Source organism: Lissotriton helveticus, chromosome 3_2 (genome assembly GCF_964261635.1).
Source record: "Lissotriton helveticus chromosome 3_2, aLisHel1.1, whole genome shotgun sequence".
Taxonomy (NCBI): Eukaryota; Metazoa; Chordata; class Amphibia; order Caudata; family Salamandridae; genus Lissotriton; species Lissotriton helveticus.
In genome coordinates, this window is record NC_136062.1 from 420,747,828 (window position 1) to 420,770,417 (window position 22,590).

General features: G+C 45.4%; 1 long non-coding RNA gene across 1 annotated transcript in view; it reads right to left on the minus strand.

The window, feature by feature from the left end:
- LOC144826346 (uncharacterized) overlaps positions 1-22,590 on the minus strand; it is a 404,090-nt gene that overhangs the window by 170,782 nt on the left and 210,718 nt on the right. The window lies entirely within an intron of this gene.

A 22,590-nucleotide genomic window follows, 5' to 3' on the forward strand; every position in this document is an offset into this window, starting at 1 on the left:
TATGTTGGTGGGGGCCATTTTGAGGCATGGTCCTGGCCATGTGGATGGGGGTCAAGTGGCCATTTTGAAGGCAGGCAGTGAGCTTTGTGCCATAGGCCTGCACCCATTTTGCCTTGCTTTCACCCATTTAGCCCAGGGGGAGTCAGTGGTACATGAAACTATAACCCTCTCTGTGTGTGCTCTCTTGGATCAATGTTAAATTCCTGTTTCCCAAAAATTTAGCAACTCCTAATTTTGAAATTTCCATATTGTGTGGTGTGCATGTGTGTATTCATAAATGCCTACTTGCAAACTATTTATTGAAGCGCTACATATGCAACATATATTTACTGATGTTCCTCTGTCTTCGTTTGCTTTTAGGTGCACAAAGTCAATAACTCCGCATCATCGTTGAGCATCAGTGCCAGGAAGAAGTCCTGCTGCGGCCTGTTGTTCCGACATCTGAAGAAGATGGCTCCAAAAAGAGGTGCCTGTAGCTCCTCTTGCAAGAAAAATGTCTCTACTAAGGAGAAGAAGAAGCAAGTGGCACCACTTACCAAGGAGACTGGTGGCTCAACCACTACATTTTTGTGGAAAAAACAAAGGCCCACCATGAGTGCTGCACAGGTAGCCTGTTTAGTGGTTCAATCACCAACGACCAGTGATGTTGGCTCATCGCAAGAAAGTAGCAGCACACCATCAACACAGGTTGTAACTCATCTCACAAGTACTATTCAACAACCAAAGCCGCAACAACAACTGCATGGGCTACTAGTACAAGCACAAGTACATGCGCAAGGAGCTGTCCGAGAAGGAGCTGTCCGAGAAGGAGCTGTCCGAGAAGGAGCTGGCCGAGAAGGAGCTGGCCGAGAAGGAGCTGGCCGAGAAGTAGAAGGTCGAGAAGGAGCTGGTCGAGAAGGAGAAGGTCGAGAAGGTCGAGAAGGAGAAGGTCGAGAAAGAGAAGGCCGAGAAGTAGAAGGCCGAGAAGGAGAAGGCCGAGAAGGAGAAGGCCGAGAAGGAGAAGGCCGAGAAGGAGAGGTCCATGGAGAGTTGCAAGTAGAGGTCAGTGAAGAAGCCCATGTAGCGGCGCATGGAGCGGTGCAAGTGCCCACAATGGTTCTTCTTCCAGGAGTAGGGGCACAGGAGGAAATTGACTTTGGAGCCGGGGTATCATGTCAGGAAGACGAAGGCACTCCTCCTGATGATTCATTTTCTCCCAGCTCCCCAGCAAGGAAAAGATCAGGGAGTGTGTGTAGAAGTTCCTCTTCAAGCCCCGCCTCATCAGATGATCTGGATCTAGATTGGCAACCATCTCCGACGTCTGAGAGGGAGGCACACCACTCGCTGCGAAAGGTATCAAAAGTTAAAAGGAAGGGCCCCGGAAAGCTCATACTTATGGATCCGAACGCCGGACTTGATGAAGTGGTTCATTCTGATGTTGATGAACAGGATGACAGCAATGACCTAGTCATCACACACGTCATTCCAGCCACACCGGCCATGCAGCAGACAGACATTTATACCCTATCCCGACGTCATGCTGAGCGTGACCCTGGCGACGTGGCACTGGTAGCACCACCAACGCAGTCAAGTAGTACAACAAGTTCAACAAAACCTACAGCTCCCATATTTTCTCCCCAGAGGGGGACTCCATCCAGCTCGACTCCCTCAAGTAAGGTTGCTGCAATAATTGCACAACCCAGTAGATGTCTGCAAGGCTCATCCACCCCTGCTTCATCTGGCATTGGCAGTATCATCTCGTGCGGCAAAACCAGAAGTTTCCAGTCCCCAGTTTGGAACTTTTTTAGTGTCCATGCACAGTATGATAACATAGCCGTTTGTTGCATTTGTAAGACTAGAGTTAGCTGTGGTAAGACTGGTACCAACTATGGAACCGGAGGCCAGATAGGTCATCTTCAAAGAAGGCACGCTGTCGTATGGTTTGCGCACCTAGCAAACATCAAGGGAAAACAATCCCAAAGGGCAAGTGGCCAAAATATACCCATACTAAGTGTTTCATCTGAAGATGACGGGGAGGTAGAAGAAGCGTCAGACATTTGTCCGGTTGCACCCAGTACCCCTGGCAGCACCAAACCCCCCGGAACACATAGGAGGCACACTGAGAGTCTGGGAGACACACCAATGCAGAAAATGTCAACATCCAGTAAATTTGTCCAGCGCACCATTTCAGCCATGTTCTCCTCAGATGTGCAATTTCAACGCAACCACCCAATTGTACGCCTGTATAACACTAAGCTGGCTAAAATGCTAGCGGTGGACCTTCTCCCTTTTTCGTTTGTCGAAGGTGTGGGTTTTCTTGAACTCGTGGCAACACTGGCCCCTAAATGGAAGGTTCCTAGCCGGTTCTATTTTGCCAGGGTTGCTGTTCCAGCACTACATAAAGAGGTGCTTGAGTTGGTTGGGGCAGCTTTGCAGAAGAGTGCTGTTCACACTATACACCTGACAACAGACATGTGGACCAGTTGCCAAGCCCTTGATTACATGTGCATCACTGCACACTGGGTCTCTTTTTCAGGGGTTGCAAAACAGATAAATGCAGGTGGTGACTTGGCCAAGATTTTTAAGGGTGCTCGTAAACATGCAACATTAGCCATGTTTGGCATGGAGAAAAGTCATACTGCAGTCAACATTTTGGATGACTTTAACAAAAAGGTCTCGCAATGGCTGCCCCCAAGAAATTGCAAGGTTGGTTATGTTTCTACTGATAATGGCAGCAATGTAGTTAAGGCCATGGAGAACGGTTACTATTTCAGAGTGCCGTGTTTGGCGCACTGTATGAACCTTGTCGTGCAAAAGTTCTTGAAAAAAGAACTTGCAGTCGACCAAATACTGACCATCTGCAGAAGAATATGCACACATTTCAACCATTCTTTTAAGGCCCGGAAGGAGCTGAGGCGCCAGCAAAATGTACGTAGAATGCCAGTCAAAGCACTTATCCAGGAGGTGGTAACACGTTGGAACTCAACCTTCTACATGCTTGAGCGTCTGCATGAGCCGTTTCCAGTAGTCAATGAGTATTTCTACAACCTGGGTGGTGATACGACAGAAATGATGCTAGCGGTGGAGCAATGGCAGCTAGTTAAAAGCCTGACAGACATGCTTCGTCCTTTTGAGGTCTTCACGCGTGACGTCAGCAGGGAGGACTGTTCTTTGAGCAAAGCTATCCCATTGTTGCTGAAGCTCGAGCACCAAGTCAAGGTGGTGTCTTCAGAATTAAAAGATGCTGGAAAGAATGAAGCATATGAGTTGGCGCAGAGATTAATACAACGCCTAGTTAGCAATAAACGGCTTGTAAATATCAAGAAACAACAGCACTACATTTGTGCTACTATTCTGGATCCACGTTACAAAAAGCCATTGTTTGGCAAAGTAATAATTCCTTTTGAAACATCAGATGTTACAGAGTACAAAGGTTGGCTAGTTCAGTCAGCCATTCGTTTTGAAAGAGAGCGGAAGGAAACTGTAGGAGAAGACATCAGGCGTCCCAAAAAAACACTTCTGCATCTGTGCCTGTGGCAGAAGTGAGTGACTTTTCCTCTGAGCCGTTAACCACACCAGCAACCGTATCATCTGCACCAGGCCCAGGCGATATGTCTGAAGCGGATTGGCTAAGTGAGCTAGGGTTTCCTTGTCCCAGAAAGGACACAGAAGTGCAAAGTACAGGAATCCGGGAGGACATTCTTTCAATGGTGCAGGCCTATCTGAATGACTCAACAGCGGTCAATATTACTGAGGACCCATTGGCGTATTGGCATGGGAAAAGAAACATATGGCGAGAGCTCACCAACCTGGCTATCAATTACTTGTCTTGCCCACTCGCAAGCGTGTCTTCAGAACGTGTTTTTAGTTCTGCTGGTGGTATTGTGACTTCCAAAAGGTCCCGCCTCTTGCCCGCAAATGTGGAGCGGCTCACCATGATAAAGATGAACCAGCACTTCATACCACCAGATTACAAAGTACGAGAATGCACGCAGGAAGAAGACGAGGACACCGACCTACCTGAGGAAAGTTCTCCTCAGTTACCAGAAGTACTACCGACTCAATTTGCAGAGTTTGAGGACGAGCTCTGCTTCCCTGACAGCGAGTTCTGAAAATGAGTCAATGATCCATTAACTTTAATATTAGTCCTTATTCACTTTTATTCCTGTGTGTCTGTCTTTCTTTTTATAGCAAGTGCTTCATCACATTCACAACAAAACTGTAATCAATCAAACAACAAGCCCATCAACAGAACTGTCTTGATTTTGATGCCGCAGCATTCCTCAGGTTCACAACAGTTAGTTGACAAGAACTCAGTCCTGGTCGTCTATCCTCCTCCTCCAGACTCACCCTATCCATTTCTTGTAATGCTGATGCCTGGATTCTGCACAATGAAGAAACTTACGTTGACGAGTCCCCTAAAGAGGGACTGTCTGGAAGTAGTGAGTCCTCATTTAAATACATTTTGCTAAGTGTGACTTTTTTGCGTTTGGGTTTACGGGTCTTGGCTGGCCCATTGCTGGCAAGGTCTATTAAGGGATGAAATTGGTTAGGCATTTACTTTGGAAAACTTTTGGCCTATTACACGTGAACGTTTAGGAGTTATTATTGCTCGCTTGCCTGTCTTAGGGGTGCTGTCTGTGGGGCTTCTAGGATTTTGGGGTCTGTGAGCACCGCAACCATATTTCTAATGTTGATTGCTTTTGTTTTGCAGAAAATCCATGCCGGGAAACTCCAGTTGGGGCCCTGCTGCAGAACGCTTTAGGACACTGTGAATTCCAGGTGGAGCCAGCCCTCAAACACAAATTACAGGTTAGATAAGCGTTTGGATGGGAGGTAGTATAATGGAGTATTAGGAGAGGCGAGAGAGTGACAGTGGTACTAGTAGTAAAGTCCTAGGACTCCTCAATTAACAAACTCTGTGACAGGCATTTACTTTGGAAAACATTTGGCCAATTACACGTGAACCAACACGATGACAGTGTTCAGTAAAACGAACTTACTGCAAAACCACCACCCACCAGGCTCAAAAGTAGTAAAAAAAAAGATATGCTCAGATAAAGTTTGAAAAAGTATATTTTTATATCCCTAACAAAATAATCTCCCGCAAGACCCTCCCTAACCCCAACAAATAAATAGTCCCTCAAAAGTCCCCAAAAAACCCAACTCCCAATTCCCACCCCCCAAAAGTCTCTAAAAAAGGGGCAAGGGACACTCTAGGGATGCATGGTGTTGTTAACTTTGGCCTCCAGGGCATCATGCCTTAGGGCCAGGGCATCGTATTGCTCCCGGAGGCCCTCCACCAAATTTTGGTACTCCTTCCATTTCCGGACCTCCGCCTCCAGGTCCGACACTCTGCGGATTGCTCGGCGCAAGCGAGCCTTTACAGTACTGTGAGGTGCAGATTTTGCTGCTCGGCGGTGGCGTCTGCCAGCACGGCTCCGTTTGGCTGGAGCACTGCGTTGACCGGCAGAACGTGGGGTCACGGAGGACGATGCAGATGTCACGTTGGAATTACTGCACTGCGTGTCGTCCCCCTCCAGTTCCACCAGTCGCCGATATTGGGCAACAGTTGCATCCAGCCTCCGTTGCCGGGCCAGTACAGCCAGCATACTCCTTGTAGGTTTTGTTTTAGTATGACCAACTATATGAAGAAAGAACGACATATTCTGTAACTAATGCTCTTTAAGAATATGATTAACACAAAATGATTCAGCAGTAAGTTGTGTCACAGTACAACTAGCAACTAGTCAGCGCAGTACAAAAGAAACTATTCAGGCCAATATCATGGGCGTCCACAGGGATGGGCAAGAGAGGGCGCGATTGCCCCCCTCTGGATCGCAGGTCCATCCAGTGCTGGCCCAGTGACAAATTACAATATGGTAATTACAGCAGGCTGGGACCGACAGACAGATAGAGGCAGAGACAGAGAGAGAGGAAGACAGAAGGAGAGAGAGAGGGAGGGAGCCAGAGGGAGGATGAGGGAGGGAGACAGAGAGAGAGGGAGGGGGAGAGAGAAAGAAAGATGTGTGTAATGTGTATGCCAGGTCTGGTGGCTCAGTGGACGAAGGCATCCGCTGCAGGGGCATGATTTCAATTTCATGGTCATATTTTTTTTTGTTGCTCTAGATCCACCCCCCTCTCCCACTGACCCTGCCCCCTTCGGTGCGGCCCTTGGCCACAAACCACAATATCAAGCATGTCAGGAGTAGGACTCAGGAGATGGTGATGATGTTGCACCCCCCCCCCTGAAAACATTTCATAGTATGTTCGTAGTTCATCCAGTGACCGTCTACTCTCTGTAGATACACATCATATGCTATCTAAGAGTCAGATAGTACCATGATCCAGCTTACCTGTACCCGCCACCACCACTGTCTCCTTCCTCACAGTTTGTACTTCTTGGTCCGACTCCTCTTGCGCCGCCTCCTCCCCAGAGTGATCCTCGGACTCGGAGTCGATCACTATTACCACATCCGAGCTGGCCCCGCCACCAGATGTTCCACCTACAAAGTAGATTTAAGAATGTTAGATTACACCACTCACTAGTATTTGGTCTATGAATGAAGAATGTGAAAACAACAGAAAAAGTAATTGACTGTCTACTCTAGTCTAAAGTAAAAATGTCCCTCCTTCCAGGGAAGGCTGTTGTCTTGCTGCATTTTTTTTGTCATAAATGATGAATACTTGATTAATTTTAACACACATAATTTTTCTCTTAACAGACAGAAACTGGACTTCTAAGGACAAGAGCAACATCAACTTCAAACCAGGTGAAAGCTCGGCTCGACCACAAGAACTCAGCACCAAGCACTTTTCCATTTCCAACTAACTTTATTTTAATATATGTGTTTACTTCAACTTTTAATAAAGCTTTGAAACTTGAATAGACTCTGTGGTTTTTGGTCCTCCAGACTAGACTGAGCGAAAGGTTTTGCAATTTTTGCAAGGAGGAGTCCGTGCCGCTGACACTACCAGGTTTATACAGTGTGCCAAACACGCCACTCTGAAATATTATTACTCTGGTCTTTGGTGTCCATAGTTAGGTTTGTGGAGAATTGTCCCTGCAACAGTAGTATTATTGATTTTGCTCCTATCTAAACACTATTTCGAAAAAATTAAATTAGGAACGCTTGGACAACAATAGGTCCTCTATATTTAAATGAAAACTTACTGGGGCCAGCAAAGGAGCACTCGCCGCCCTGGCCTGCATCCTCCTCCTTTGGAGCCACTGCATCCGCTTTTTCTGTCCGCTTGCCCCTGGGCGGACCTGACGTACAACATGAAAGAATGAACAGAAAACATTGATGATTGCTGCTTGTCGATGTCCTTGTCAACCAAATCAAACATTTAGAAAGAACAAGAACCAACTATTTCAGCCAAAAAGAGGGCTACAAAGGAAGGACTGCACCTGAGCCTCTACTCTAGGGGCAGATTTACAAGCCCCTTGCAGCTCTTTTGCTCCATTCTTGCGTCAATTTTGTGACGCAGCGCCACAACAAGAGAGGCGCCATGGTGTGGTGTATATTAACAACGTGACGCATATGGGAGATGCATCCCATTCTAAAGCCCTGCGCCATAAGGGAGCGTTCCAGCGCAAGGGAGGGCGTTCCTGTGCAGGAACGCATGCTAAAAGTGGCTATGGGGAATATATAAAATTTCAATCAGTCATTTAGGACAATGATGCGTCACTGAAACCATGCGCCTGCATGAAGCAGACTTACGGCTTGACGCAGCATTGCTGGAGCTGCGCCATCGTTGCAACGCAACTCCATCAATGAGCCGCCTTTACGGCACCGATGTGTAATGCTTTGGTGACGTTTTGGGACCATGGTGTGCCGCATTGTAAATACGGCGCACCATGGGTGGTGCTGGCGTGCCGCACACTTTGCAGGGATGCGCAGGTAATTGCTAATCTGACACTTAGGGGCATACTTACAAGTTCTGAGCTGGACACCTCCAGATGTGCACCAGAACAAATGCGTAATGCAAAACTAACCTTGCGTCACGGCAGATGCGCCGCAATTACAATGCGGCAAACCCTGGCGCAAGGGTAGGCAGATGCGTGACGCATCTCGTGACGAAAGAGGGGCGCATCTCTAGAGTCGCGTCGCAGGCGCGATGCAACTCTAGCAATGCTCAGGGCTGCCCAATACTCAACATACCGCATCAGTCCTTACGCCTGCTTCAAGCAAGCAGGCATAAAGGATTGACGTAGCAGCGTCGCGGAAGTGCCTGCGTTAAATCTTGTAGATTTCACGCAGGCACTTTTGCGAGGCGCACAGCTGCCTGACCGCCACCCTCCACACCCCACCCCCACCCTGCGTGGGAACGCACCCATTGTGGCGCAGGCCCAGGCCTTAACGTGGCGCATCTCCTTAGATGCATCTCGTTGTACATGACTCGCATGGATTCGCCACGTTTACGTCGCTGTGCGTCAGGTAAGGCAGCGTAAACGTGGCGCAAGGGGCTTGTAAATCTGCCCCTTTGTGTCTAGCATTACGCAGTTCTGTAAAGTACACTCATACATTACTCAGCCCAATTAAATGAACACAAAATAGAAAACAAATAAGCAGTGGCACCGCCACAGAGAAGGAGAACAGTGCACCTGAAATGCACAGAAGATTTTGAAATATTAATTTACCTCTCCTATAAATGTAATCAGCAGCATGATTGCTGTTTGTAAAAAAGTTAAAGCAAACATTTGCAATATAACACAGTCACACAGAGCAGGAGAAAAAACAGAGTAGTGAGTGATGAAAAAATTGCTACTACTACTCACCAAGCCCGGGGACCTCCACTCCCAGCAGGTCTAGCAGGTCGCGCTCCCGGTCCAGGATATCGGTCCAGCGGTGGGTCACTTGATTGTAGGTGAGCTGGACCCCTGTGATGTCAAAAAGGGCCCGGCACACCTGCCCCCACCGCTTCCGTCGCTCCTGGCTGTTGGTATAACCAGCAGCGATCCTGCCACCTGCCGCGATGGTCCTGGGGAGACGGCGCTGCACATAAAAAACGAGTGAGCCCACCTCCTCAGGGCTGAAGATCTCCCTGGGCACCACCATTTCCGCCCTTAAACGGCCACACGGGAGCCGTGCACGGGCTGCGGGGGCCGTCTTGGGCAGCTTGACAGCTGTCTTCACCATGTTCTGGGCAGGTGTTAGCAGTAAGGAGACAAAATGAAAAAGAATAAGAGTAGGGAAGAAGGAAATAAAAGTTTAAAAAAGTAGTTGAAAAGTAAACAAAAGTAGCCTTAAACACAAAAATATAGACCTAGAAAAATAGAGGGATAGAAAAAAAGTTAAATAGATCAAAAAAATATTAAAACAAGCAAAGGATGGCAGAGATATACAGAGGATAGAAACACCATGCCCAGACACATAGGAATGAATGAAAAACAAGATGGCGGCCCGAACACGTGCGTGTAAGTAAGTTCGCACGCGATTTCTCTCGCGAACTCGTGCGAACTTGCATTCGCAAGGCGCTCATTGCGCGAGATTACACATAGCGGGCGGAAACGGAAATACGTCACGCAAACAAAATGGCGGCGCCCATACTCAACCTTGGGGTAACTCGCACGAGTTTGCGGCTTCCACGGTCGATTTCGCACGACGCCGCGCCTCGCGAATAGGGCGAAATTACCGAAAAACGAGTTTTGCAAAAGCAAAACCAACGAGCAGGTGCAAAAGTTCGAGCTCATCATTTGTAACCATTTACCTGTAGTGCTTCCTGAAGGGGCCCTCCAGAATCCGGTTGCCTACTTGCAACTATTGTGTGACCCTGCTCTGACAGTCACAGAATAGTTACAAGTATGCCATTGCATCCTGTTATTGCCACAAAAAGGAAAGGGAGCAGACAAGCAGGTGCCAGCCTTCATTAATGTCAGTTGGGGCAGGACAGGTGTTGTTGTTTGCAAAACTTAAAGCACTTAGCAGGTGTGCTTGGCTTTGCCACAATAATGTACACTCACTGGTCAATCAGAGGGTGCTGTGATGACACCGAGGGTGGCATGGGTGTGCCAGCCAGAGGGTGGCATGGGTGAACAAGAGTGCCAGTGTTGACAGAGGATGGCAGTGCTTTGCTTTGCCCCAATAATGTACACTGGTGAACCAGAGGGTGCTGTGATGACACAGAGGGTGACATGGGTGAGCCAGAGGGTGGCATGGGTGACCAAAGAGAGTGCCAGTGGTGACAGAGGGTGGCAGTGATGAAGAAAGCCTTGCAAACAGGCTGGGCACGTAGAAACAACAAGTTCGCAAAACTGGCGACCCGACAAGTAAGTTCACAATTTGCGAAATTGTACAAAACCCTCGCGAACTTGCAGAAACCCGTGCGAACACACACCCCAAAAAAAATACGCAAATCCGCGAGAATTAGCGGATTTTGCGTATTGTCGCAATCCGCAAATACGCAAATCCGCAAATTCGCGGATTGCGAATCCGCAAAATCCGCCCATGCTTAGTTAATTCAGGAACCACGCGTGCATTTCGGGTAAGGCGAGGAACGAGGCAGGGATGCCCGTGTTCCCCGCTCTTATTTGCAATGTATATGGATCCTTTGATACGCAAAATGGAGAGGAGTGATAGAATTATCCCACTGGATACACGCATGGGTCAATGCAAGATACTTGCATATGCCGATGATGTGGCAGTGATTACACCGAACCCCACGGAGGCGATAAGGGAGGTAGAGATAGAGGCCGATAGATTTGGTAAAATCTCAGGATATGCGTTAAATAACACCAAGACACAGATAATTAAAAATCAGCAGACAGACTGTGCTGATAATCGGGTGACTCAGTCAGGAGTATACTTGGGAGTGACAATCACTGCTGACCTGAATATACTAGTGGAAAAAAAACATCACACCCATAATAGCTAATGTAAGGAAGGAGTTGGATAGGCTCGATAACCTACACTTAACAATTGTTGGACGTACCAATATTGTAAAAATGATGATATTGCCCAAATTTTTATATGTTTAGAGCCAGTCCACTCCTATTTGAAGCTAAGTGGTTTAAAAGCTGCGAGCACATAATTAATAGGTTTCTATGGGCGAAGGGGAAAACTAGGAGAGCCCTTCGTTATATGTCACTCCCTCGTGAAAGGGGAGGGTGGTCACTTCCAGATCTTAAACTCTATTATTGGGCAGCGGCCTTTCAGTATATGGCGGGCCTTTTAGGGGGGGCGGAGGTAGAAGGGCAGGACAAATTAGGTACATTAGCTATATATGGCCTGGTTATCGGGGCAGAAGCAGAAAATCTCCTATTGAAGTTCACTGATGCGAGCTCTTCTAAAAGAACCAGATTTAAGACACTCCAGGCTGCATACACGGTATGGAAAGCGTTTGCAAAAAAGTTTGGTCTGGGGAAATATAATGCTTATACAAGAATGAACAATAATCCTACCTTTCCGTAAGAGGTATTCATCGGTCCAGCTTTTGATGAATGGGGGAGGAAGGGAATAATTATGATTGGCAATGTGGTTGGTCCACAAGGACTACTGCAATTCTCAGAACTGCAGGCTTCATATGATTTAGATATGAGACACTTCTTTAAGTATTTGCAAGTCAGAAGTTTTCTTATTACAAAAAGGGGGGGGGGGCCGGCTGGATTTGGCAAACACCCAATAATGGAAATTATTCAAAGGGGTGTTGACTGTACGATTAAAAGATTGTATTCTGAACTGACAAAATCAAAACAAGATGATATGGGAAAATGGGCAGAGAAGTGGGCAAATAGCCTGGATATTGGGGCGGAAATTATTTATCAGTCATTGGAGCTGGGACAGCAAACTCTCTGCTCAGCTTCACTCCAGGCACAACATTATAAAACCCTGTACCATCTATATTACACACCTGTAAAAATAGCCCAATGGGGAGGAGTATCGGGCACTATATGTTTTAGATGCGGGAGTTCAGAGGCAGATCTAGTGCATATATTTGCTGTATGTCCCCACCTGCAAATAACAAAAAAAGATATTGAACCTTTTCTAAGTATACTACTAGGAAAGGAGGTAGTTTTAACCCCAACAATAATACTTCTAGGAGTTAATAACAAAGACATGCAATTGTATGGTAATAGATTTATCTTCTTGGCCATGGCAGTCCGAGATTATGTATAGCCACGGCATGGTTGGACCCTTTGCCACCAACATACTCCCAGTGGCTAGGTAAACTGCTCTCAATATACAACTTAGAAACTGCAATATATGCAAGAAAGGGGAAAAAGGGAAAAAAGCTGGGAATACAAATTTGGGAACCTATCACATTATGGAAGGAGGGAAATTCTTAGTTAAATTAGACGCCATTAAACTAGCTGACCGATATGGCTTTCTTCGGCATTTATTTTTTAATTTTTTTAAGTTTTCTCTTTTTTCCTTTTCTTTTTTTTTTTGTTGACTGTTATGTATATAAAAAATGATTAAGTAAGAATGTAATGAAGGTAATTGCATTGTATCAGCCTGTACAAATTGAGATTGTATATGTCTTTCCTGTTTATAAATTAAGTGCTCTGTACATGTATATACGGGGGAAAAATGTTTAATAAAAATATTTAAAAAAAAATTAAAAAAAAGAGATACAATGATTGTTAAAAAAGACTACATCAGTCAGTCTGCCACGTCAGCGCCAGGACTCCATTGGCATTCGTCCTCTTTCTGAAAAATTCCAATATCAATATCAAACGTTGGAATAATTCAGTAGATGCTGTAGACTCCGTCATTTTATGAGCTTTGTTCCTCCGCATGCAGGTTATGGCTGTCTCCCATGAGTGGGTCCTGTTATGTTTCTCAAGCTTGGTCTCAAGGTAGTGGAGATATACCCAAACACATGCACAGCCCCACCAGGACCTCCAGAGAGTGAGCCCCTGTGGCTGACTACAGAGGTTTGTACAGCACTTGTTATATAGTGGTTAGGGTAATTCTCGACATCACTAAGTTAGCATGAGCTCTGCTGCCATGATGCTGCTTTTACATGACTTTATTTTGCAAGACTCTGCTTTATTATTTTTATTTTATAAAGTTTTATATAGCGCAAACAAAATCCCGAAGGATATCAGAGTGCTTTACAAAAGGATTGGAAGGAAGGACATAAATGCAATAATGACATCAAGTGAAACAGGAATAATCGTATAATTACAAGACAATGAGTAAAGGAGAGTAATAACATAAACAGGTATATAGTAGGCTACAAAGAGGGGCACACTACGCGGTAAAGAAGAGCAGCATCAAAAGATGGCACATGGTTGTAGGATCAATGACTTCGAGCAGGTGAACTTAACCCAATTAAGGTGATAATGTATTCATTAGGAATCTTTCAGCTTCCAGTTTGATAGCAGTCATTGAGGACATTCTGCATACTACCGGAGGAAGAGAGATCTTTGTGGCAGCGCCGGAGAAGGCTCAGTGACAAGTTCTCTTTTTGCTAAGGATGAGTGGTTTCAAGAGGAAAGTGTTAGCGCTTCTTGAGTCTCTACCACCACAGGATAATGCAAGCTTCTGCGCTATTTACCTGGGAGTTTTGAAATGCAGGGCTTTGTGCGCAGAACGGCAATCTTTAACGTAATTTGAGCGAGGGATTTTAGTACTGGGGATATGTGCTCATTTCGTTTAGTACCTGTAAGAAGTCTAGCCACAGCGTTCAGTGATGCCCTTAGTGGAGCAAAGGTGTATTTGGGAAGGCCACAGAGCAAAGCGCTGCCGTAGTCTAGCCTCGGCAAGACAAGCGCTTGGACCACCTGCTTGAAATCAGATTGTGAAAGGAATGGTTTGATATTTCTAAGTGTCCTCATCAAGTGATTAGCTCCCTTACTTGCTGATGTGATTTTTCTACTCAGGTGCTTGTTCAGGGTCGATAAACATGCCCCTTGTTATTCTGTTCTAGTCAGTCCCTAGCACCAGGAAAAAACATGCTAAACACAGCTGCACTGCTGGAAAGCTTGTGCTTCGATATAGGAGGGTTATGAGTACCCTAGTACAGAGTTGTAGGGTTGTGAGTACACTAGTTCAGAGTTGTAGGGTTACGGATACCCTAGTTCTGAGTTGTGTGATTGGGGGCACCCCAGTGCCGAGTGGGTCTACCTGAGTGCTCTGTTGCAGGTGTGCATATTTTAGTACAGTTTGTAGTGTGTTGCCTGAGAGGTACAGGGTGTGCTGTGTCTTACATCTTGGTCTCGGTATGCTTGTATATTTATATTCCCTAACGAAGGGGTTTGGGGTAGATTTGTAATGCATTTAATTGATTAAGGAATTGTTGATTGCTTTAGGAGTCATTGTTTGCTTCAGGAATAATTTAGGAGTTACCGTTTGCTTCAGGATTATTCTGCAAATTCTTTTCCGTGATTGTAATGCATGCATACTTTAGGAATGTTCCAGATATCCTTTGTGAATTTTATGCATTTTCTTTCTTTTGGGTTATATGCATGTTTCTGTTGTTTGCATGATTTTTGATAATAGTTTCCCTAATGAAAGGGGATATGTTGTGATTTAACTGTTGTCATTCCTTTTCCTTAGCTACATCTTCCCTACTGCTCAGCCAGGATGAGTGCTGGAGGGCTTGGTGATGAACAGAATGCTGAATGCGTGGTAATGTGATAGAATGCGTGGGTGCCTGGTGATATCCTGAGTGTCAGTTGGAGTGTGCAGGCTGAGCAGCAAGGAGGCTGCTCCTGGTGGGGCTATCTGTCATCATCTACCTACTTACCTGGAACTTACCTTGTAACTAAGCTTAAACAAACCGTTTATAGATTATACACCTCGGCTACTAGATACCTGATTACAACAGTGTGCATTACGCTTGCAATACATCAACAGCCTCTGTGTGGAGCAAACTCCAGTATTCACCTGCATCTGAAGACGTAATGAAAAGAATACCTTATATGTCCGGCTTGCAATAGGAGTCCCTTAACGAAAACTGATGAGGTGGAATAGTGGGTTAATGTACCTGCTGCAGAAAGTTACGTATGTGACCTATAGGCCAGTAGTAGCATTAAATCCTGTAAAGGTCAACACAACCTTTTATAATTAAGAGCAGTTATTTTTAGATCAGATTGTCGATAGGAAAGTTTCCCCTGTAAGAGTATTTTTTGTTTCTTTAAAATAGTTTACTGCCAAGGATTATGCGGGAAACTTTCCCAAACATATTCATCCACTTTGGTTCCTTCACCAAAGGTTTTGTGCTGATTTGTCAAACAGGCGCCAAGAAAAAAGGGCAGAGTGTCCCGAAAGTTTGAATTCCCATGTTAATTCCCATAGGAAAGGTCCTTGTGCCAGCTCCCCCTGCAACACTCCTCCAGGCCAGCTTCCACGCAGTCCGCTTCTCTCTTCTGTCCTCTGTTTGTGTATTCTCTGCCAATGTCTTGCTCTGTTTTGCCTTTCCTGCTCATTTTTCGACCCTCAGTTTTTCCTTTTTCACTCATTTTAGTTCCCTCTGTTTTGCTTCTGCCTGCTTCCCTCCTCCCACTAGCCAGCACCCAGCCCTCCCACTAGGACGTACTTGCTGCCCTCTGTTTGTGCCTCCTCTACTTGTTTCCTGCTCTTTTTTGCTTTTACTGATCACTTTTCTGCCCTGTTTTGCTTTTTTCTGCCCGTTTTTCTGCCCTCTGCCTTGCCTTTTCTGCTAGTTTTTCTGCCATTTGTTTTGCCTTTTCTGCCCTCTATTTTACCCTCTCGTGTTCTGTTTTGCCTTTCCTTCTAATTTGTCTGACCTGATTTGTCTGTGGTGCTCATTTTTCTGCCCTCAGATTTTTCTCTTCTGTTCATTTTTCTGCCATCTGTTGGGCCTTTCTGTTAGTTTTTCTGCCCTCTGTTTTGCCTTTAGTTATAATTTTCTGCCCTCTGCTTTACCTTTTCTGTGTTCTTGTTTTACTGCCCTCTATTTTGCCATTTTATGCTTGTTTCTTCCCACTCCCATTTTTTCAAGACCTGGTTTTTCAACTAAGTCCTCGACACCCCACCACCCAGATACCCCCAGGGGTGACAGTGCCATGCTCTACAAATGTTCTTTGTTCTCTGATACTGAAAAAAATGAATTATATTAATAATATAACAATTAGAAAGACTGTGTGGGAAGCCATGAGGCACTCAACCAACAAGAAAGATTGTGCACAAAGGTGTAAAAGTCACACTAAATGAATGAGGCTGTGCTCCAAGAACATAATTACAAACATTGATTTTAAACCAGCATTGGCAAAGTCAATATGTCTTGGTATTCAGTCACACCATCAGGGGGGTATAGAGCGCAGCTACTCACCCGTGAGGGTCTCAGGGGACAGCTGATCCATCTGGGCGCTGGGGTTCAGTCTAAGAGCCAGGTCTTGAGATACTTCCTGAGTTGGGTTAGCAACGGGTATTGCCTGATGTGGCAAGCAGGCTGTTCCAGTTCTTGGTGGCAAGGTAGGAGAAAAATCTTCCACCGGCTCGGTCTTGTGGATCTGTGGGATGGTGGCCAGGGCCAGTTGGATGGAGCAAAGGTGACGTGGAATGAGAGGCGGTGGTTCAGATATGCTGGTCCTGCGCTGTGGAGGGCTTTGTAGGCATGTGTGAGGAGCTTGAAGGTGCCTCTTTTGTTTTTGGAGTTCTCAAACGTGTTCAGTGATGTAGCTGAAGTAGGGGATGTTGAGGATCAGCCCAGATGACGTGTTTTGAATGTTTTGCAGTTTCCAGAGGAGTTTCTGGGTGACAACAGCGTAGAGTGTGTTACTGGAGTCGAGTCTGCTGGTGATGAGTGCCTGGGTTACCGTCTTTCTGGATTTGGTGGGGACCCATGTAAATGTCTTTTGAAGCAGGCGGAGCATGTGGTAGCATGTTAAGGATACAGCATTAATCTGACAATTCATTGTGAGCGAGGAGTCCATTATGACGCCAAGGTATTGGCTATGCCTATGTGTTTTTCGCAATGTTGTACCCCAGCGTGGCTGCTGTTCAGCATGGCTAAACGTTAATGGTGTAGAGAGAGTGGTGTGCAGTGTTGTAGAGTGGATTGGTGAAGAGTGGAGTATGGTGTTGTAGAGTGGAGTGGCAGAGAGCGGCAATCATTGCCGTGGCATAGTGTGGCGTCTCGTAGGGTGACACACACTGGAGTGGCCAATGCTTAATTTGTAAAGAAATAAGTGCCAGGGCCCTCATCAGGATGCTGCCACAGCTCACATTACCCATTGTCCCTGCCAGTGCTGCCGACAGCACCAACACAACTACTAAAAATCACACACCCACAAGTGTGACAATTCCCACTCTTACAGGCCCCAATGCTAAAGGAATAGCGTGGACACAATGTAAGTGCAGAGTGAAGTGGCACAGAGTAGCGTAGAGTGGTGTAGAGTTTTGTAGCGTAGAGTGCAGTGGCATAGAGTAGAGTGGTGTAGAGTGGTGTAGAGTGGTGCAGAGCGGGGTGGCATAGAGTTGAGTGATGCAGAGGGCACTGTAGAGTCAAGTGGCATAGTGTGCAGTAGGGTAGAGTACAGAGTAGAGTCAAGTGGCATAGAGTGCAATGGCACAACGTGGTGCAGAGTAGAGTAGCATATAGTGATGCACGGTAGAGTGCTGTAAAGTGTAGTGGCATGGAGTGCAGTGGTGTAGAGTGGAGTAGCTTATAGTGGAGTAGTAATGATCAGAGTGATGCAGAGTTCAGTGTCAGCAAGGGCAGGGTTGCAGAGTAGAGTGTAGGAGTGCATGGTGTAGAGTGGTGTAGAGTACAGTGATGAAGAGTAGATTACAGTGGCATAGAGTGCAGTGCCATAGCATGCAGTTGTGTAGCGTGCATTGGCGTAGAGTGCAATGGTTAAGAGTAGAATGGTGTACAATGCAGTGGCATGGAGTGGAGTAGAGCAGAGTGCCATAAAGTGTAGTGGTTTAGAGTAGATTGTTTCAGGGTAGATTGAAGTGGCATACAGTGGAGTGATGCAGGGTAGTGTGCAGAGGTGTATAGCTGCACAGAGTGTAATGGCCTAGAGGAAAGTGATGTAAGGTGCAGTGGTGCAAAATAGATTGGAGTGGCATACAGTGGAATTGTGCAGGGTAGATTGGTGTGGCCTAGACTGGACTGGTGTAGAGTGCAATGCCAAAGAGTGCAGCGTTGTAGAGTAGAGTGGCAGAGTGTGTATTGGCTAAGAGCAGAGTGGTATAGGGTAGAGTAGAGAGGTGTGGAGTGCAGTGGCGTAGAGTGCAATGGCGTAGAGTGGAGTGGTGCCGAGTGCAGTGGTGTGGATTGGTGTAAAGTGGAGTTGTGCCGAGTAGAGTGCAGTTGTGTGGATTGGTGTAAAGTGGAGTGGTACATAGTAGATTGAAGTGGCGTAAAGGGGAGTATTCATGCTGTGGGAGTACACTGCCATTACAGACAAATTGTGTATTTTCAATTTAAATGACTATTACATTTGAACAGATATTCAGTTTTACCAATAAAACTACACAGTGCACAGACATTGTGTGGAAAGTGCATTACCTAGAGTAATGATTTGTTTTGATCATATTAAAGTATTTGTTTCCAACACATTTCAGAAACAACAGAAAATGTGCTTCATGAGTTCCAGATTCTGATATATTCTGAAATATTTACATAGTGCATTTAAATGTTGTTGTGCCCTGCAAACAGTAGCCAGTGAGCTTGATACATAAATCGTCTTACATTGAAGTCAGAGAAACAAAAGTAAATACGCGCCTTCAGAAGATACCACCTGACATTTGACATGACTCTTTCAATGCATAACAAATATGATAAGATAAGAACAAGATTTACAGGCCTGTTTACACTTCAAAGGATACTATAAATAAGGTATGGGCAGGGGACAGCCTAAAACAAATAACGTCAGCAAATGGAAAGCAAGAAAAACATCATTTACAAACCACAAAGCCACTGGAAAACAACTGTAATCCAAGGTCAACTTTCTGGATGTCTGGTAGGCTGTCTGGTAGGCTGGACCTACAAATGAGCACCAGTTGAGAGACCTACACCCAGTTAGTGAGAATGTTCTTGATACCCTGAGATAGGCAATCTCCAAGCTTTGTTTTCTACCCTATTGAGTGTTGTTCTGGTCTTCACTCACTACCCATAGCCCTTACTCAAAAAGCGTGCTGTTTGTAACTCGGTGTAAATCAATTAGCCATTAGGGCATGGAAGGGGTTAATGCTGAGAAAAAGTTAGGTTTATCTAGGCAGGTGGTTTTAGCAAGGGCCCACTGTAGCAAAAATGGGAGAAATGAGGGCCTTTTGATTAGTTGAGGGAGCTTTTTCTCCTGTTGGTATTTTTGGTACTGCAGTACCAGTGTCGGATTTACTATACCAAATGATCTGATTGGCTGTCCACACCATTGAAGAAACGCCCCACTGTGCACAACTATAGGCCATGTGTATCGTGGGGTTGACCAGTTTCAGTATGTTGAGCACAGGGCTTGCCCCTAGGGTGAAGTCAACACACAGCAGAGCTTAACCACTCCCTGTGAGGTTGGGTGCAGGTCACCCAAGGTTGTTGGGCTTATGTTCGACTTTAGAATACTACTAAAAAAAAACAGAAATAACCTAAAAAATCCAAAGATTAAAGTGATATTATAGTTAGGTATGGTAATAAAACTTAGGATATGTTGAAAAAAAAATACTGGAATCCACACAACAAAAAGAGGCTAATGTGATGATCTAGGTTGGTGTTGGAATAGAACTTGAAATTATATAAGAAATACTAACAGCTAAAAAATGAAATATACCCTAAAGTTCTCTAGGTATGCTTTGAAGAACTATGGCTTGTGCCCCCTCACAACTCACTACTGCTTATGACCTCATATATCACATCACTCAGCCATTCGTTTTATTAATTAAATTGTTTACTTACCTCCAAATATCCATATTCCGGTTTTTAGCACATCCCACACTCCAACCTGCCCCCCCCCCCCCCCCCACCCCGCTTTTCTGCCCACCGCAGCTTCCTCCACGGGCCGCGGCTGCACTTTCATGATATTCCACAACTACAAAAGTGTAAAAATGTGGCCAGCTACACCTAGCAAAAGGAAATCCGATTCCATGGCTAGGAGTGAATTTTGACAGGAAGACAGAGTAGCAAAGTCACATTGGGAGGACTTTATTCAAGAACAGAGAAACTCCATGCAGGTGTGAGGCTGATCCTCATCCCTGGAAATCAAAACTTGGCACTTGCCATAAAAGCGATCTTTCCCTTCGACTTCCTACAGTCTCCTGGGCTGCACCAACCCTCATTAGGGGAAGGGCTGTTATGGGATCCGTCATAACACTGACACTTCCTAGAAAGCTGCTTGCGAAGTCTGCCTTCTTCTTCCTTCGACAGCTGCAGGGATTTCCCTCAAGAACAGCATTAGCTGCACCGGTACGAGCGTGAGCATTGGCAACCCTCAGCTTCTGACGCAAGCTGCTGTCTGTGGGTGAACAGACCGTTACACACGTATCAGCGCTTTTTTGTAAATTAAGATGGTGCAATCATTTAATGAGCTGGGGAGAAGGGGGATTAAGTATTTATTTTCGCATTATCGCCACGTTGCGCTGCGTTCTGTCATGTCATACATTACAGAGTGCCCGGGGCGGTGAAGTGCTCGTTTCTCGCTTGCAAGCTCCCCCTCAGGGTGCGCCTCGTGAACTGCGAGGAGGAGACGTAACATGGTAATTATGAATATTCATGTGAATAAAAATGAATCGAAACAATGCCATTGTGGTAACTACAGCGAAATAGACGTAGATATTCAAATCATGGTACTTGTCAAGCGTGCCAAGCAAAGCTGTTCTGAGAACCTGTTAATCAACCAATAGGAGCCGAGAATCTAGCACTGATCGGTCTTCTAGACTCTTCTTTCTAAGAGGATGTGGCCTGAGGGCCAGAGCGGTCAATCACGGAGCTGTGGAACGGGGTTCGAGTCTCGGTAGGGACGCTCAACAGCCTGTGATTCTGGGCGAATCTCATAATCTCAGTGCTTGATTTGTAAAATAATAAGTGCAAGGTCTCTCGTCAGGAGGTCACTGTAGCTTGCAACACACAGTGCCTATTCCATGCTGCCAATGGTGATAGTAACAACACAACTACTAATCAACACACTCCTACAAGAATGACGATTCCGACTATTTGAGGTCCTAAAAACTATAGGAATGGCTTGGGAGGCCTATAATAGTCATTTTTAATTTAGAATCAATTATTAATTAACTGTTGATTTGGTCATCTATGAATTAGCCTTGTGGCTGACTGTTAAGGACCAGTGTTGACAATTGAGTGCAGGTGCGGAGCACTGGTAACCACTGGCTCAAATTAAACACTGCTTATTCTCCCAGTGTCTAACAAAATGAATGTGTTTGTCTGTAACGCAACTGGTGCTCATATAAAGCGCTCTGATACATTCGGGTCAAGTTTGCGCTATTTAAGACTCTCCCCCCCCCCCAAAAAAAAAAATAGAATGGTCGCAGTGTGAACCCCATCACATATGTGATCCGTTTGGTGAGTTCTGTATTGTTAGTGTACGTTTGAGCATTTCAGTCCAAGTATCCAAAATGGTATTTGGTAAAATTCGAATACCGGCTGCACTACTGAACACTTAGCAAAATGGTAGTAGATATGGGAAAAAGTACCCACTGCCACATATTATAAGGATATTTTAAGTCAACAATGGATTCCATGAGCATTTGGAGGAAGGAGGCAGAATGGCACGCTCCTTTATAAGATTATGGAACCCCGAGGTGATTTGCAGTATTCTTATCATGTACGGCAACTGTCTCTTTAACACGAAACAATGCATGATTCCTCCACAAAAACAATCCTCTGAGGCATATTCCTCTTTCAATTTGTGCTACAGAACACAGAACACATATTAGGAGGAAGTTGCAAGGAGAAATAAATACATTTCTCCTCATTATGCATCACCTGGGAAGGTGTAGCATTGTGGTGCATTACCAGGTCTATCAGTAATGGCATAATACCAACGCAACACCCATTGGACGCCTCCCTGGCACAGGGTTATGCAACAGAGCAACTTGTGCTGCATTGCCTTACTCTGGATTTGTGAAGTGACCATTCTATGGGCCTTATTTATGAAGGCCTTGCGCCGCCGGTGCGTCACTTTTAACATGGGAAAAAGTGACGCACCGGCGGCGCAAGGCCTTCATAAATAAGGCCCTATGGCTTTATAAATCACATTTTGGGCTTGCGTCACTCGTGCATCACATTGTGTGGTGCCAGTGCAATGCAACCCCCACTCGTAAATATGCCCTTTGGTGTGCAGCTCTTACATATGAAAGAGAGAGCATTATGCAAATATGATGTATTTATAGAATTAGAATCCCTAATGCAAAATTAAACACATCAAACAAGCTGTTAAATATTTGCTGCATAAACACATGAAAAACAGCTAAATACAAGTCAGTTTTTCAATAAAAGCCACAGTTGTGCTGAAACATGCAGAAAGATTATAACATTTTTGTAATTGCCAAAGCAGTGCATAAAATAAGCTTGTTGCCATAATATCTTTTTTCTTGTCACTGTAAGCTAGTAAAACAGAGAAGAAAGAAAAGCAACTTTTCATAAATAGCTGCTTTCATTTTGTTCCATGACTTGACCTGTCTTTCCCTTGTCTGCTGCCTTTGGCAGCAGGCATTGTAATGTCAAAACTCATCTGTCATT